Genomic DNA, 16,581 nt, shown 5'->3' with positions numbered 1-16,581 from the left:
ACACTTCCTAAGCTACTCTTTACGCCATTCCTTATTTCTCATTCGCCTTAGCTTACATTCTTGAAGAACCTTCTTCCTCCCTTCCCGTGCGGCCCCCTCGTTTGCTAGATTCCGTTCGGCTTTCACTCACGACTTGCGTGTGTGTAATGATTAAGACAACATGACCGCTAAAGCATAAATCGGTGGTCGGGCTTTCCTCTCTTCCTTCCGTAAGCATCTTCCGTTTGCAGCAGCCGGATAGTAAATAGTTACCTTTCGAGGCAAAGGCGAGGCGAGGGAGAGCTCCAAGGCTAGATCAGATCCGAAACGGACAAACTAGGTCCTTTCCATCGCATTACTTTAGCCCGGTCACTTTCGACCAAAGGATCCTAAGGAGAAGAAGGGCTTCTTTGCTTTCCGGATCTCGATAAACAAATGGGAGGTAAATTACGTCCTCTTTTTCCTTAGCCCTGCAGTGCACCTCTATCACATTAGGGCACCCTTTCAACAGGCATTCGGGATTAGTCAACTTTGCCGCTAAATGGCCTTCCGCTTGATAGATATCCGAATTCGTGTTGAGAGATAGGGATAATGACTTACTTTTAGGATAGAAGCCGGCAATAGACAATAGAGTAGGTCGCACTTATCCAATTCCTTAATCAGCAGGTGGGGGTAGCACTCGAGTAGAGTGGGCTGCCCTTGAGTGAATTCCATCCGGTATTGAATGGCTGGATTATGGATCGGGAGCTAAGCAAGCAAAAGGGTAAGGCCCACCAAAACCTACGAGTCCTCCCCCTATCCCCGCCACTTTTGTCAAAAAGACTAAACTTGAGGGAGACGTCGCCCGGTCTGCAATGGGCGTGGACGATAAACTAGAAGAGCAACTAGTAGTCCTATCTATCCACCTCTCCGGACACATCTTGGCCACCAACGTAAGGCAAAAGAATCAACATAAGCCGATGAAACGAGATCAACTAGGACTGTCTCCGATTGCCATCTTTGCGCTTTTCGCCCCCGAAGGTTATACGGACTTTTTTCTTCCTGTCCCTCGGAATCGACTCCTTTAGGAGCATCCAGAACAAGAAGTGAACACCGCACTAAGGGCTGATGAGGCGCATTTGAACATTTGGCCCTGTTGATCGAGTTCAACGGTGAACCGGAAATAGTGCGAATTTAAAGACAGCAAATTCTCCTTCACAGCTACAAGACGCCGCCACAACAGCAGGGAACTATGACCGTGAAACTACTGGATTGTTCTCAGGTAACCGCAAGACCGGACAAGACCGTCAACTCCTCTAAATCTATAGCTCTAGGTCAACGTTTTACTCACTGTGATACCCGAAAACTTTATAGATATAACAAAAGGGAACAACAGGACCAAGTCACAATGGCAACATTTCAACCGTGATCGCATCGCACTATGGGAGGGTCCGTACCTCCTTTAGCTAAAGAGACTGAAATGTATAAAGTTGAAATGGTGAATTGAGGAACCGATAGAAAAGTAGGCAAGGTTGGTCTCCGGACTTCACAAATGGCGTAGATATATCTCCATTTCAAGATGTGACCCATGGCGGGAAAGACAGAGATATAGGGATATCGTCTTAAAATAGTCAAGCAAACCGGCAGCCCGACACACATACTACGGAACTCAACTAAGACCTTAGTCGGGATGCGTAACGATCATAGCGATCTCCTCGGTATCTACGGTACGTCGGGATCCAAGGTTGTAAATCATTTTTGGGGAGCTATACCATGACCTTAAACATCAGATTCGGGACTCGATGGCTTTAGCCAATGAAAGGACTACCTTTCTTGGACTTGTCTAGCATTCTTGACTCATCAAAAGTACTTGGACATTGTGCTTTCCGGACAATGAACTACCAAATCCAATTTACACGTTCCAATCGTGCGAGAGCCGAATGAACTGGAGTGGTTCCAAGAAGAGTCGCTTTATCCCATTAATGATCATCCATCTCGGGTCTCGATCTCGCAAGCAAGCAATCTCGAAAAGCCAAAACCGGTCCAACCCGGTCTAAAGGGATAAGCGATCGGAGAAGGAATAGGGGTCGGCGTGGCGATAGGCTTCTTCTCTTGAGCTCGTTATCTCTACCTTACACATATTAGTACAATTATCGATTGCCAAATAGGTATTAGGTTGAAAACGACCCCATCGGTCCGCTCCTTTTAATGGAAATTCTCCATTCCCTCCCCGCAGCCAAATCCGCTCAAGTAGCAAAATAGATGTTTTTTGACTCCTCTCCCGCTGGTCGAGCTAGCTTCTCCTCGAACTGACCACAATTCCCTCCTTTTAGGGGCTCGCTTACAACCACCTCCCGACTCACACCTTCAAGCCTACGCTAGCTCTTCCCTTTAAAGAACGCCTACAAAAAAAACATTTTGTGGTCTCATATCCAAGTTGCATCAATCAAGTCGGTTTATGAATGGAAATCCGTTGAACAAATCCAATATTCCTCCCCTCGGAATCCATTGGCACTGAACCTCAAGCAAGAAACGAAAGATTGACTTTGATAAGCGCACTAGTCGACTCCGAGATCGGTCTCACCTCGAAGTTCGACTCACGGAACGGAATCCTACCCCGTCTCATATATAGAATAGAGAACACGGGCTCGAGCCTAATACCGGGGACTATTGGTGAACTTGCATTCATCTAGTTTGCTTTCTCTCACCCAATCGAGCGCTTTTACACGGATGGGGCTAGTCATTTGTCGGTTCCGGCCTTCACCCACTCTTCATGAACAATCCAGAAGCACCTTGCCTTCACCCCGGCGCCCCTCGGTAGAGAACCTTTGAGATAGAGACTACTAACAAGCGAGCTACTTCATGAGCACTAGAGAGTTCAGGTCAGCAGCTGGTAATAAATAGGCGATCCCTCTACACCGAACACCGACCCCATCGAGCATGAATTAAGATGACGACAAGCATCTATTTCCAGCCGATCTGAGGGAAAACGAAAAAAGAACTCGGGCTACTAGATTGGGGCAATAGCGACGCTTTTTTCGGTTCATTCGAAAGTGCTCTTGTTATATAAATATATACAATAGCCGTTTTGGTGACATCGACAACATTTTATAAGATTTAAGCGGGCAAATCCTCATTCATTCTTTTAGCCCTATAGTGAAAGGGGAAGGGCATATTCAAATGACACAACTCTTATTATATATAGGTCGGTCGTGGTCGTGCTCTTGCTAATGAACTCGAAATGGGACACTTGAGACTGAACCGATCCGTATAAGCGGAGACTTTGACTTCGAAGAAACCGAAAGAGTTAATCTTTGAATAGTTATCCAGAAAGCCCAATGCTATGGACCGATTCTCTTACAAAAGCATTTATGTACCCGGATAGCTTGCTACTCTTTCTATTACCATTTCACTTTCGGAGATAGAGCTCTTATTAGGCATAGACAAAGACGGCATATTGATTGCAAAAAGTCACATTGATTTCGTGCACTAAAGAGGCGGCTACTATAAGAAAAGGCCTACTGGCCCGAGAACAGGCCCGCCCTTAGCAAGGTTTTTTTTTTCGGGGATCGGATTGCGCGAAAAGCCTATTTATTATGTTATGTGCCCAAACTAACTTCTATATATTATTGCAGCCGGGACTAGGAGAGTGACTTTGAGCCATGATAGCGGGATAGCCTTCTACCTAGATTAGATAGAAGGAGGGGTCGGACCTTATTCGAGAGTAAGGCATGCAAGGAGATGGGACATACAATAAAAATGGGTTTACAAAAGAAATTTACTTTAGTAGCACCTGTTTTTTCCTGCCCTAAGCGCCCTCCCGAGGGAAAACTAGAAAGAAGCCTTTTTCAAGAGATCCCGCAGCCATTGATTGATATAATAGGCACCCGTGAGAGATCTAAAAAATGCGTTTTTCCTAGGGATGTAAGTCTCTTCTTCCGTTGAGGTCCGTGACGAGAACCGTAGACTAAATAGATCAACCTGCGATTGTAGGCACCTTTTCTCACCTTGAAGTAAAAGATAAAAGAAAGGAAAGAGCGGAAGCTAGGTCTAGTCTATACTAAACAACACGAACACGCCTTTTTCTTTATTAAGAGCAAACCGGTTAGCGGTAGTCGATCAAAATGGCTTCCCTTTACGTGATAGGGCGGAAAGCATCGAGGATGTAGGACTTGCTACGAGTAGTTGTAGTGGGCATGAAGCAGAACATCGGAATGGACTACTTAGTCTGGCTTACGCAAGGGATGAAGTCCAGGGCTAGAGAATCCACTTTTTACATATAGTTATAGGATCACCTAGGCTTAATCAAATAGGGCCTTATTATCCCATTCTTTAGGAATCGAGCAAAGCTTTTTATTACAGCTAGGAACACATCCTGTGCTTATAGTGACACCCAAAAACGGGATCCAAGGGAGGACTCGTGGGACAAAGCAAAAGGAAAGCCAAGCTAAAGCCCATTATATTATAGGCTGTAGAACTTCTTGCACGTGGAATTCACAAAAGAATCTTGGAATAAGCCTATGATTCCTCTACTAGCTACTGAGCTAATAGAAGAGGAATGACTCGAGCTTAGGCGGCCGGGGGAAGAACCCACTTCTTTTAGCTCGAGTAAAGCTCATAACCCAGATCCTCTATTTAGGAAGAAAGCGGGGCGGAGAACCTCTCAATAACGCAGCAAAACTGCTATTTGAACCATAGGAAAGCTTTGATCCGGAAAGTCTCCCTCGTGACATCCGCAAAACCTTGCTTTTGGGTAGAAGCCTCCAGAAACCCCGATGAGGAGATCCCGCAGCTCGGTAACGCTTATGACATAGTAGAGGAAAAAAGAGAAGGTAAGCCCGCGCCCCACCTTACCTTCGCCTACCGTGAAAGAAAGTCTCCTCACGGCGGCAGCCCTCTCCCCGAGCCCGACCGTCTTTCTATCAATCGGGATAGGTACACCTTCTTTTATACTGATCTAAAAATGATAGTAGAACCAACGCGACATTCTTAATCTCGGCCTTGCCACTCATTACGGAGTTGCTTCTCCGTACCTCCCGTATCCCGGAGGATTTTAAAATCGGTTTGAGTTTCCCGAAAGTACGGACTATGCGAGCCTTCCGTTTGGAGACTATGAAGGATGTCACCCATTTTAAGGGGTCCATGCCGCTCTTCCAAGATCTCCGCGAGGCGCTCGGCTTGGAACCCCCCCGGAACGCGCGTGTGTAGGTTGTCATAAAAATGATGAATCAGAATAATTCTTATCCATCTACTTTATTTTTGAAAATGCACTCATTGAATGATGGAGATATTTTTTTTTAGCTTTGTAGAACGATGTATGAAACTATTGATACAATTTGATTTGATTACTCAACTCAATTAAATTAGCCCTAAACCCTAAACCTTAAACCCTAAAAAAGTCCAAAGTTTCTAAAATATCGGATATCTCACCGATATATCTCGGATATCTTGCCGATGTATCTCGGATATATCGGATATTTCGGAAATTTCAATATTAACAATTGGTCAAAAAGTCAATCGATATATATCGATTATCTCAGAAATATCGATTATATCGGCGATATAAACTTTCATATCGGAAATTCCGATATATCTCGGAAAAAAAGGGGTTCAATATTCGGTGGATATATATCGGAAATATCAAAATCGGTGTACCAATTTACCGAGATATATCGGCGAGATATCGGATATCTCGGCGATATTTTGGGCCCTGTGGATGCGTTTGCTTATCCACATCCCTTTTTAGACTGGATGTCTGTTTGTTTTTGATAAACTGATTGTTTTCTATAGGTAAACAAGGATTTACACAATGAAGGCACTTATTCTTGTTGGAGGATTTGGAACGCGCTTGAGGTCTTTGACACTCAGTGTACCAAAGCCTCTCGTTGAATTTGCCAACAAACCAATGATTCTGCACCAGGTTTGTATTGTAAACTAATCTTTCTGTTTTTGAATCTAAATTCTATCCTTGTTCCCTTGCTTGGGCAATTCTAAATTCAGATGTGTGGCTCACATCTTAGTATTTGATGGATTGCTTGGGTTGAACCACAGGCTAATAGTTTGTCTTTGAATTTGTGTAGATTGAGGCTCTCAAAGCTATCGGAGTGACTGAAGTTGTATTGGCCATTAATTACTAACCTGAGGTAGAAAACCAGAATCCCACTTATACACCACTAAATCCTCTCATAACTGAAAATCTTAGGTTTGGTATGTGCCGTTCTCTTAGCAAAGACCTTGTTTTGCAGGTCATGCTGAACTTTTTAAAGGAGTTTGAGGCAAAGGTTTAAATCACCATCACTTGCTCGCAAGAGACTGAACCACTGGGAACTGCTGGTCCCTTGGCTCTTGCCAGGGACAAGCTAATCGATGGCTCCGGCGAACCATTTTTTGTCCTTAACAGTGATGTTATTAGTGAGTATCCACTAAAAGAAATGATTGAATTCCATAAATCTCATGGAAGAGAAGCCTCCATCATGGTAACCAAGGTAAGTCTTAATCTTTTTTCTGAAGTCGTACCATCAAGGGAAATCCCGGTTCTAGTCTTCAAGATGAGGCTAATTTCTGAACTTTTGTTATCTTACAGGTGGATGAGCCCTCAAAGTATGGATTGGTGGTTTTGGATGAGGATACAGGGAAGGTTGAGAAATTTGTTGAAAAGCCTAAGTGGGTGTTTGGTTCTCATTTTTTCAAAAAATCATTTTTTCTTAAAAAACATTTTTATGAAAAAGTATTTATTCTAAAAACAGTTTTTCAATAAACATGTTTGGTTGTGATTTTTCTTAAAAGCTATTTTATGAAAACAGATTTCGCACTATGTTTCTCGATATATTTTGGCATATCGTGGCATAAATCACTAAAGTCTAAAACATCCGGGGAGTTCATTTGCCTTTAGCACCCAAAGTGTTTCTTTCAAAGAAAAATAGTTTTTTAACTTGAAAAACAAGTTTTACCTAATTATCATAAAACAACTTTTTGGGATCAAAAAGTGTTTTTTGGAAGAAAAACTATTTTTTTTTTTAAATAGAAACCAAACACATTTATTTTTTCAAAAAATGTTTTTTCACTAATAAACACTTTTTGGCAATAAATAAATAGGATCCAAACACCCCCTAAGATTTTTGTAGGTAACAAGATTAATGCTGGGATTTATCTTTTGAACTCCTCTGTACTTGATAAAATCCAGCTGAGGCCCACCTCTATTGAGAAAGAGGTGTTTCCCCAGATTGCAGCAGAAGAGAAGCTCTTTGCTATGGTGCTACCAGGTTTTTGGATGGATATTGGACAGCCAAGAGATTACATCATAGGCCTAAGACTGTATCTGGACTCGATCGTTGCGCAAGAAAACCTCATCCAAATTGGCCAGGGGGCCTCACATCGTTGGAAATGTTCTGGTTGATGAGACTGCTGTGATTGGAGAAGGCTGTTTAATTGGTCCAGATGTAGCCATTGGACCAGGATGTGTAGTGGAATCAGGAGTAAGACTATCACGGTGTACTGTAATGCGTGGTGCTCGCATAAAAAATCATGCTTGCATCTCAAGCAGTATCATTGGGTGGCACTCCACTGTTGGGCAGTGGGCTCGTGTTGAAAATATGACCATCCTAGGAGAAGATGTACATGTTTGTGATGAAATCTACAGCAATGGAGGTGTTGTTCTTCCTCACAAGGAGATCAAGTCTAGCATCTTGAAGCCGGAAATTGTCATGTGAGAGTGGACCAAAACCTATTTATGTCAGCTGAGTTTGTTGAAATGTCTAGATTTGCAAATATGTGGAAATTGTCATCTTTCGTTGATTGGGTTCTTTTTTTTACTTTCAGTCCAGAATTGTAAAATAAATTTCAGTTTCAGTAAAGATTTGAGTCGAGATGAAGTGAGATATAGTATTAAATGTATAGTTGTAAATTATCCATGGTGGTCTGGTTTTCGTAGTTTACATGAAATTGTATTGCCTTTGACGACATCTGTATCCACTTTCAATTTATGGATAAAAAAAATTACATCATGTAGTGAATTACATCATGTAGTGTTGTCTATAGTGTTGCAGATTTGGTGTCTGCATTCCTTCAATATGCAGGTACTGTATTCACTTGTTCCATTATATGTAGGTAAGAAATATGGGTCTGGATGAAATTTTCTTGTCTGATGCAATGGGCTTGTACCAATCCTATCGAGTGAGGGATTGAGAATATGGAGGGACTTTCATTTTGATTATAATCTATTTAGTATCTAAAATGTACCACAGAAAGCTGACCACTATATGTCTATATCCCAATAGGTGTTTGTTGAAATTTATTTGTATTGGTGTTTGTTGAGTCATTTGTATGGGCTTGTTGTCTTGTATTTCACTTTGATTACACATTTTTTAAATTTCAAGTATGGGTGCTTGTTGCATTATAGTATAGTTCCTTGCATACTCCTCCTAGAATCCCAGACCCTCCTATCTTCTCTTCCCTGTGCTACCTCCAACTGAGTTCTGCATTAAATCATTGAGGGAAGAGAATGTGATGCTACCAGACAATGACAACAGCAAAACCATGTTCATTGAATCAAATTTGCGGAGCAATGAAATAAATTTAGTTCTCTGGCAGTTGGGTGGTAGGGCTTGACAGAGACTTCCGTTGTCTTGTTGGTTCGTTGTAGACCTTAGTGAAGGCTGGATTTATTCTGTAGTGTTAATTAACTTCCCACTAGAGAGCACTCAAAGCAAATTCATCTATTTTCTGTTTCTTGTTTAGTCACCAAATATCATAAAGTATATTAGAAAAAAAAATATGTGAATGAATAATTTGTATGTCCCAAGAATCTGTACAAGTTGTTTTGTTTGTTTGCTTGTTCCGGGAGTGGGGGATTGCAATAACTAATGACTATTGCTCAATGCGAAAATAGTCCTTTTACATGTGGACAGGTGGGAGAAAGTAGAAACAATGTTTCTTACTAACGAATTGAGAAAAACTAGTCATATAGATTAGGGCTAATTTCTCTAAACCCTTCACATTTCTCACCATTTTATAATAAATCCTCCACATTTGTAAACATCACGATTTTTCTCGCGCTGTCTGATTTCTATTCCAGTTCTGTTGGTATTTCACCTAATACCAAAATTATCTCTGAACTAAGAGTATAACGGGTATTTAACAATAGCTCTTTTTCAAGTGTAAATAGGAAAAAAATAAAATGTAATAATGACTCTTTCTTTTTAGGAGTAATTTTAGAATACTAACGAAACTAAGATGGAAGTCAGAAAAACGGCGCAGGGGAAATTGTAATGTTTATAAATGTGGAGAGTTTATTATAAATTGGTGATAAATATGGGGGTTTAGACAAATTAACCCTAAAGATTATGACTATCCAGTTTACATTTTATTTAACTGTAACTGACTTTCAGTAAGATAGTTTAAGAAAGCTGAATTCCTGTATATGACAAAATGAACTTGTACGTAAACGTGGTTGCTGATGTAAACAAGTTTACAATCTCGTGGCTTCAATAGTCATTGTCCCATCTTATAAAATGAACTCCTGTCCATCATATACGACGGATGTTAAAGCAGAATACAAGAAAGATGACTTGTCATGTCAACAATTATTAATTCATCTTCGTACAGTCCACCTTTGTATGAACATGTCATTAAGGTTAACCGCTAACATACACTTCACTAGCATACCCAAAAAGATGCGAGTTATGCGAGTGTAATATTATGCGAGTTATGGAATACAAAAAGCAATTACGAGCAAATACAGCTTCCTTTTGTTGCATCATCTGTCCTGTTCCATGAGTTGAAGTATAATGCATATATAGCTACCTGCTTGGCATCTTTGCCACCTGAATTTGCTTTCCGCACAATAATGGTTTTGCAATTGGGGCTTGGCGGGCTATGGGGAACACATGCACAGACAATACTAGAACGTAATCCATTGACAAAGAAATCAAATCACAGCTCTTCAGTTATACTTGCTATTGACTGGAATTTCGTCAAAATAAATGCACAAGTCTAACGTAATCTGGCCGTAAATGATCCAATTTTGAGCCATCACTATCAGGGTTGTTTTACTTGTTTAAAGGGCTAGCCTAGGCATGAGGCTCCCGCCATTTTGGGTCTGGGGTCAAATGTACGCCTTACCTTGCAACCAGAGGCTGTTTATGCGATTTGCAGTGGAGACTACCTCACCACTGCGCAGAGAATTAGCAATGTCACATTCATAGGCAAATGTGCTTATCATATTGCAAAGTGAAACACTGGTTTGATGGCATGTATCAGTTGTATTGCACACTGAAGCGGTGAGAAGGGCTGGATATTCAATATTGTTGTATTTTCAAACTGCTACTATCTACGAACAAAAGAGGCCTAAATACCAAAAATCAGTGACGTTCAAGTTCCTTATCTTGAAGGTTCTATGTAAAAGCGTGTTTTAGTTTTCCTTTACATACACGGTGGGAGGGGAACTGGAATTGATTATTGAAGAGACCGAGTTCGTTCTAGGAGCGAACTGCCTACGTATTTTGCTCTCGATTCTAATGGGAGAGAAGAATCAGGTCTGACGTAGTTCATAGGAGAGGTATTTATAGATGTTGAGAGTGGATCCTCACCCACCACGTGTAAAGTGCACCATGCACAAACGTGGGGTGGAGATTAGGGAGGCGTGTGAGAACTGTGCTTATAGGTCTGCTGTGATAATGGGGATTAGTAATCTAGGCAAGTAGCTTGCGGCAGTGATTTGTGCATGTGCATCTTTGCTCATGATTGCTTCTAGAAGGTAAGCTGAGTCACGTTATAGCCTGATTCGCGTGCTAGTGCGAACTGTTTTGGAGCGTTCTCTCAGCTTGTAGATGTGATCTGGTCAGTGTGGTATTTCTGCCATGCTGAGTACGTGCCTGATATTCTTGAAGGAGGATATCACTCCCTTACACAGCCCCCTCTCAGTAGGACGTGCAGGTTATGGAAGCGACCTGTTGAGAGAAACCAGTAGCGCGTGGAGCATGTCGGATGTGGAAATATCCAACGAGTTGGGGAGAACGATCTGTGTTGTCCTGTGAGCTGGTGGGCGTAGATGTTTGACATGTGTTTGGGACGTGAGAGGATCGGCGATTCTGCAGAGAAAACGTGCCACCCCGTTTCTTTGGGATTTGAAAAGACAGGACAGTTTGTTGGAAGTCGTGTGCGGCTAGGGCTAGGGTGTAATCATGATGCCTTGGAAACTGGAGGGGCGGTTGTTCAAAAATTACGCTGGCTCTTTGAAACGTTATTTTGCTACTTCGCCTTGTAGAAAACACTTCACTACACCAAGAGCTTTCAAGTTAGTTTTCTGCCATTATTAACTCCTGCTTCTTACTTCGTTCTTAGTCTTTGGTCTAGAGTTGTTAGGACGTTCGGTTAGTTACTAGCGGCTAGAACTGTGAGATATAAAGGAGAGATGTCTGACTCAGATGATACGCGGTCTAATGAGGTTCGCGAAGTTTCTCTTGGTTGGGATGGTGAGGAGGAAGAGAAAGACGAGTCGGTTTATGGGGTGAGCGAGGGTGATGATGGTGATGATGATGTTGATGGGGCAAAAAGTGGGGAAGATAATGCCCGATCTGCGTCTGCGGTTGTTGCCACTAGCACGTCAGGTCGCGGTGAGAGGTCGTCGTCTAGTGGGTTGCCCCCTAGGGCTATAGACAGACATGCGTTGGTGGCGTTCCCCGACTTGAGGGAGACGTATGGTATAACCGTAAGCGGTCTGGAGATCCACGAGCCCGATCAGTATGCACGGGTCTTTAGCGATCTGTATAACCCTCCGAACTGTGGGGTTAAAATCTGTGAGGGGCAGCTGAGGGCGCATCTGATGATCCCGTTTTCTAAATTGGTTTGCTAGTTTTTGAACCATTGTGGCAAAGCGCCTGTCCAGTTTGTGGGTAACACCTGGCGTTTGTTTAAGGTGTTCGACCTATTGAACGCGAGTGGTGAATACCGGATAGAGGTCGCTGATGTTATTGAGCACTTCTTGTTAAAGTGATCTCGGTCGTTTAACTTTAGCTTGCAAACGCGAGCTACGCTGTCGAGTGTTCTGGATGGTGTGAGCAACGAGTCTTGGGATAAAAGACCGTTGTTGTTGGTTGGGAACTTCTGTGCTAGGGGGTTCAGTGTGGAGAATAGGATATGTGACTTTACTGGTAGGTATCCGTTCTGTATCTGGGTATTCTGATCTTGCATTGGATGAGCTTTGCATTAACATCTTTATTTTGTTATCTTTGCAAATCTCTCTCTAGAGAAGGAAACTGATCGGCAGGAGATTGAGAGGTTCGCGTGGTTTACTCTAGCTGAGAAATGGGCAAAATTGCCAGAGGTCTCGCATTTCTTTAAGGAACGGGGAGGGCATGCAATTAGGGAGAAAATGGTAGTGCAGAAGACAAGGGCACGAGGTAAGGTGACAGGGGGGTATCAAGGAAGCCTGTGATGGAAAAGCGCAAGAGTGACCTGGTGACGAGGGAAGATAAGAACCGAGGCCGTGCTAGGCCGAAGCGACCTGTTGGAGGTGCTGGTTCGTCTGTGGCTGGGTCGGGGAAGGGTGAGGAAGACGCTCCTTACTACCTGGATGACAGCCTCTTTGAGATTCCTGAGCAAACTCGCTTGCCCAAAAGGAAGGGTAACGATGCTGAGACCCGAGCTGCTAAGGTCGCACGGGTAGTGGAGGCCATGTTTGGGAGTGGTTCTGGAACTAGTGGTGAAGGACGAACTGGGGGGAGGGCAGCTTACAGCTCGAGGCGAGGTCGATGCCCGACCGCGTGTTGGGTGAGGAGAGCGGGGAGGTCGCTCCCCACCTAGGTCATTGGAGATACTCCGGGAAGATGAATGGGAAGATTGTGATGAAAGAGATCGGCAAAGTTCACTCCCGATTGGGAAAGATAATTTGGGCGTAGCTGATGTATGTAGTAGCGAAGTGAATGGTAAAAAACGCTATGTGAGGAGGTCGGATTTAGCTACAAATCCGCGACCGATAAGCTGCTTGTTTGCTCGAGGGGATGTATTTGGATGGAGATAGAAAAGACTTGGACTCCAAGGAGCTGAAATCGAACCTCAGAGGCATGGATAAGGCGCTGTGCATGGTAATTTCCTTCTGTATTAGGCTCTTTTGTTGTATTGTGCATCCTGTTATTGCTCGATGTTAATGTGGATCATTGTGCGAACTGTCTTAGCTTATTGTTGGGTACCAAAAGTTGAAGACGGCCTTTCGGTTAATTGAGCTAGAAGATAAAGGTCGAGTCGCTGAGGGACGAGCTCTTGACTCTTCGAGCTGTGCAGCAGTCTGAGAAGAAAGAACTGGATGCTTTGAAGCCACAGCTCACTTCCTTGACGTTGGAGAAGTCGACTGCGGTGAACGAGTCGATCGAACTAAAGCATGAGGTGGAGGTGTTGAAGGGCAAGCTGGTCGCAGCGAACGCCTATGCTGAACGATGTAAGACAGCCACACTGCAGGCGAAGGATGTCTATCTTGCCATCCGTGCTGAGGTACAGGATATGGAGAAGCAATGTGATGATCTGCAGGAGGAACGAGAACGTGGAGCTTCGAGGGAACGCGGGGGCGGGCCACTCGAAGATGCTAGTCATGTTCCTGCAGTCGTGCTTCCTCCTATTACTGGTGTGGTGATTGATCAGCTTCAGGGTTCTGGCGAGCTAGATGTGACCGTAACCGAGGCAGTTGTGGCATTTTCTGGTGATCCGGGCTCTTCCCAACTGCTGAATGTCCTTCTTTCCGAAAATTTTGATGATGTTGTTTGAGAAGTATTGTTTGTGTTTGTGTTTGTGTTTGTACTCGACCTTTGGCCTGAAACAATAGAGCTGGTCTCCTAGGGTGACCTGGGCAGTTCGTTTTTCTTCTTTGCTTATGATTATGATGACTAGTGGCTAACTGAGTTGGATTCCCTGAGTATCCTCAGCAGCTCGGTTAGTATGCGAACTGAGGCTTCACTGAGGTCGTCAGTTCACTCATTTTCGTGAATGGAAAATAAGTTGCCTTGCTTTGTTCAAGTAAGATTGTGTATGATATATGTGATTGCATTCTGTAAGCGTGTGTATGATGTTGCGACTTGTTGTACGGAGGGTATAGTCTCGATGACCTGTGACTTTGTTGATCTGTCGTACTTGTTATTTTATTTAAATGTTGTAGGTCGCACATATCTTGAGGACGCAAGGGGCGTTCTCTACCCTGGAGCTGCTTGAGCTACAGTGCGTGCGTGGCACGTGTAGGAATAGGGGCGGTCGGGAGATATGAAATGATGGCTGCCAGGTGGCCTGCCGTTTGGCGTCTCGATGCCATCATGACCTGTCTTGGGAAGATACGTTACTTCATCATAAATAGGAGTGTTCTTGGAAGAGCAAAATGTTCTTCCTGTTGCTGCAGCTTCTCTTCTCCCAACTGTGGTGCTTCGTTTGCTTTGCCTCTTTACTCAGGTACGTTCGGCTTCTCTGTTTGGCTATTTTTTGTGAAAAGAAACCTATGGCTTGTTTGTTAACTCGCGTAGTGTCATTTTTGCTCGTAGGTTTCATTATGGCCAGGTGCCGCAAATATGTTAGGGGAGAGGGGAGTTTGAGAGAGACCTCCCCTCTGATAATAGAGGAAATGGAGTTCCATCCGCATGTGCATGGAGATCGTGGCAAAAGAAAGGTTGTTGCTTCAGGGGCCAAGAGTAACAAGCGACCCAGGAGTTCGGGTCGCTCGACGGGTGGCATTGTCTTCAGGTCGCCTCAGCAGGTGGATGATACCGATCGGGCTGCTGAGGGAGCTAGCGATCTGGGCCAAGGTCACCATGTCGCTGGTGAGAGTTCGCCCCCACATACCGGGGATGTGGGGAGTTAATTCTACTATCTGGGGAGGACGAGGAAGAAGCGCGCTGTGAAACGCTCTGACTGCAGCTTCCACTCGGCACCCATAGCGACCAGTCTTCTGAAGGGGTTCGTGTTGAACGGCGACAAAGCTGAGGTAAAGGATGAAGATATGGAGACGCTGTTGGGAACCATAGACATGGCTACTTGTTTGGTGAGCGTTTATTTGTTAGATTTTTCGTTCTGTTTCGTGAGTGATCTTGACCTTGGCTTTGTACTTTTAGTTTTTGGTGGGGTATGACAAACTGAAGAAGCGGCAAAGCGACATCGATATCGATGTAAACTCCCGAGTCGAGCTAGGATGTATGTGAGCTGCATGGGGAGTTGACAAGAATAAGCTGGACGCGATGACAAATAAGTACCGTGCTGCTGCTGATGAGAACGCTAAGCTTGTTGCAGCGATGACTGATCTGCAAGGGAAGTTAGTGGAAGTCACCGAGTATGCCAAGAAATGTCAGGGTGTCGCACGCAAAGGGCAAGATGTGTATACCACGGCCTGTATCCAATATGCCGAACTGGATGAGAAATACTTCCAGTTGAAGAAGGCACATGGGGACCAGGGTATAGGTATGCGCGTTGTGTTGAGGTCTGCATGTCACACTCCCTCGACCAGTGCTACCCCAAAGGATAAACATGTTGTGGCTGCTCCTTGATGGTGATTTCTCTTCTTGTTTTTGAAAAGTTTTGAAGTTTGATGACTGCTTTGTCTGTTCTCCTCTCTATGAGAGTTAAACAATAGAGCTGTGTTTTCAGGCTTGCCTGAGCAGTTCGCCTTAGTTGATACAGAGAACTGGTTTCCACGAAAGTGGTAGTTCGTTAATTTGTTACAACTGTTCAAAGAACCGATCTGGATTTTCAAGGTAGACCCAGCAAATCAGTGGATTCGTGAACTGGTTTCCTGGCATTGACCGGGCAGTTTGATTGGTGGATGTATATGGAATGCCTGCTTGTGCTTGACTGCTTGTAATTATTATTCTTGTTTATTATGCTTATGATGTGGAGTGGCTAAGGAGTCTAAGACTTAGCTTAAGTAGGCCTTTTGCTCGTAAGTGTCGTTCTGTGTGGTGGACGTGTTAGCTTAGGATAGCATATTGCTCACTAGACGCGTTCTCGCTGGGTCGGTCGTAGGAGTACAGGTCCTCGACTAGCGAGACTCGGAGAGGCTAAGGAGCTTGTTAGCTTGAGAAAGCGTGTTGCTCACGGAGAGCGTTCTCGCTGAGTCGAACCTAGAAGTATAAGTCCTCGACTAGCGAGACTCGGAGAGGCTAAGGAGCCTGTTAGCTTGAGAAAGCGTGTTGCTCACAGAGAGCATTCTCGCTGAGTCAAACCTAGAAGTATAGGTCCTCGACTAGCGAGACTCGGAGAGGCTAAGGAGCCTGTTAGCTTGAGAAAGCGTGTTACTCACGAAGAGTGTTCTCGCTGAGTCAAACCTAGAAGTATAGGTCCTCGACTAGCGAGACTCAGAGAGGCTAAGGAGCCTGTTAGCTCCGGAGAGCATGTTGCTCGTTGAGAGTGAGGTTAGCTTGTGGAAGCGTACTGCTCACGGAGAGCATTTTTAGCTTGTGAAAGCGTATTGCTTTCGAGGAGAGTTCTCACCGAGTCGATCCTAGAAGTATAGGTCCTCAACTAGCGAGACTCGGAGAGGCTAAGGAGCCTGTTAGCTCCGGAGAGCGTGTTGCTCGTTGAGAGCGAGGTTAGCTTGTGAAAGCATGCTGCTCACGGAAAGCGTGTTGCTCGTTGAGAGCGAGGTTAGCTTATGAAAGC

The 16,581-nt window shown here is 44.1% G+C and overlaps 1 pseudogene across 1 annotated transcript; it reads left to right on the top strand.

Annotated features, from left to right (window-relative positions):
• Positions 1-5,724: 5,724 nt before the first annotated feature.
• LOC147525655 (mannose-1-phosphate guanylyltransferase 1-like) lies at positions 5,725-7,961 on the top strand (annotated as a pseudogene). Its single transcript, XR_015192908.1, has 5 exons — positions 5,725-5,878; positions 6,039-6,101; positions 6,204-6,443; positions 6,542-6,625; positions 7,073-7,961. The product of XR_015192908.1 is annotated as a mannose-1-phosphate guanylyltransferase 1-like (transcript).
• The last annotated feature ends 8,620 nt before the right edge of the window (positions 7,962-16,581 follow it).

The sequence above is a fragment of the Coptis chinensis genome, chromosome 1 (genome assembly GCF_015680905.1).
Source record: "Coptis chinensis isolate HL-2020 chromosome 1, ASM1568090v1, whole genome shotgun sequence".
NCBI classification, from domain to species: Eukaryota; Viridiplantae; Streptophyta; class Magnoliopsida; order Ranunculales; family Ranunculaceae; genus Coptis; species Coptis chinensis.
Note: the sequence above shows the minus strand (reverse complement) of the source record. Positions and strands in the feature narration are given on the sequence as shown.